This window comes from Cariama cristata, unplaced genomic scaffold (assembly GCF_000690535.1).
Source record: "Cariama cristata isolate BGI_N322 unplaced genomic scaffold, ASM69053v1 scaffold10992, whole genome shotgun sequence".
Taxonomy (NCBI): Eukaryota; Metazoa; Chordata; class Aves; order Cariamiformes; family Cariamidae; genus Cariama; species Cariama cristata.
In genome coordinates, this window is record NW_009605522.1 from 40480 (window position 1) to 42289 (window position 1810).

The window sequence follows — 1810 nt, forward strand, 5'->3', positions numbered from 1 at the left end:
TTTTTTAACTGTGCTCCCTAAACAAATTAAACCAATGCTGTAGACAAGCCCATATTACAGGTTTCCAACCAGCTCATTTTGCCTTCAGAACTGACTCACACTTAGAACATAAACACATGTGAAATCATCATTTCTCCCCCTAGAAAAAGCTGTTAGAAAGAGGTGAGAGTCTTTCTGTCCAGCTGCACACGATAGGCAGCAATGTGGTGCAGGGTAATATGTGCTGATAAGTGTCATTAATCTCCTCCCCTATTCCTTGTGCTCGTTTAGCAGCAGGAGATCCAGACTGGCCAGGCTGGGTGAATGCATGCATTTTTCCAAAGTACAGCAAAGTTCATTTGCCAGGACAGCAAAAAGTCCCTTAAATATAGGGTTTGTGGCACCTGCTGGTATTTTGTGGTCAGCTTTTTTAAGGGCCCTACAGAAGCTTGACATAAAGGTTGGAAAGAAATATTAAAAAGCATTAATGGAAAAGTGTTTGAAAAGTTAAGCATTCTTCTGAGATGTGAAATTTCAGACTCATTTGAAATATAAAAATGACAGGCTACTTATGTTATTTGAACAAAGAAAAAAAAAAACAGATTTTTAAAAGGTTTCTGGTTGATACATCTTCACTAATGCAGGCTGTGCAAGTAAGGACAGTTTGTTTGCTTTTTTAAAAGGGAGATCTTTTGCATTGATACTGCCATAACAACAACCCCAGCTTTTGTTAAAAAGAAAGCAGGCACAGCTTCTGGTGCAGAAAAGTGTTTAAAAAAACCCCACAAACCAGTATTTTTCTCATTATCCTGTGGGATAATGAGAGCTGTGGGTGCTCTCCTGTTGCCCTTCCCTGCCATAGGGGCAACTGTCCCCTATGGGATTTGCAGCCTCCTCTCAAGCACTACGTAGGGGATAGCAAATAAAGTGGGGTCCCAGTCCCCTGAGGAGCTGGGACGAGCAGGAGGACAGGCTGCTTTCGCCCCCGCAGCATCCATGTGGCTGCAACGCAGTGGGGCTGCGGTGTCCGTCGGGGCCAAGCGGGAGCCAACAGGGAGCCCCCCGAGGGCTCTGCTGCCTTGGTTGGGAGGTGTGTAAGACCCCATGGCCAGGGGAAGAGGAGAGGGGTGGAGGAGGAGGGATCCAGGCAGTTTCCCACTGCAATTGGTTTTGCTGCCCAAAAGCTCAGTTTTCTCCAGCCCTGCCAGACGGCTGCTGTGCCCCAACAGAAGCACCTGTTACTCTGCTGGGCCAGAGCAAAGCAAGTGCATAACAAGGCAGTAAGAATATAATTAGGGAAAGGGCTCACAGAGGCATCCCGAGGTCTGTGTTTGAACTCTGACACATCAGCCTGTGATTAAAAGCGTCCCTCTTCTCCTCCCAAGAGATGTTTGTTCACCTCTGCAAACCGGAGTGTAAATTGGTTGCTGCTAGAGAGCTCTGCTAGCAAAAGCCAGCACGGCAACTAGAAGGTGGATAGAGGAAAAACCAGCCTCCTCCTACCTGGCAGTCCTCTGGAAGGACGAGGTTCAGACGTAGATCACAAGTAGAGATGCGTGTTAGATGCACAACCAGCAAGCTGCCAGGTCAGCACTTGGGAACAGCGGTGCCTCTGGAGCCTACGCTGCAGAAAAACACGCTCCGATACAGAATAATTTAGGCAGAAAATACAGCATTTCCATAAAGGTTTTAGGTTATTGGGCTGTACTGGAATTGACAGCTGGCAGTGCCTACCGTGCCTTCCTAACCTCGCCAAGCAGACGTGCCTCTGCCCGTGCTGGGGCCGGTGGCAGGCAGGCACCGCAGCGGCAAGGCTGGCTGCCAGCAGCCA

At 48.5% G+C, this 1810-nt stretch overlaps 1 protein-coding gene across 1 annotated transcript in view; it reads left to right on the forward strand.

The window, feature by feature from the left end:
• Positions 1-1810, forward strand: part of LOC104158364 (chromosome unknown open reading frame, human C1orf95) — a gene marked incomplete at its 5' end in the record, with an annotated part of 8931 nt that overhangs the window by 6812 nt on the left and 309 nt on the right. The window lies entirely within an intron of this gene.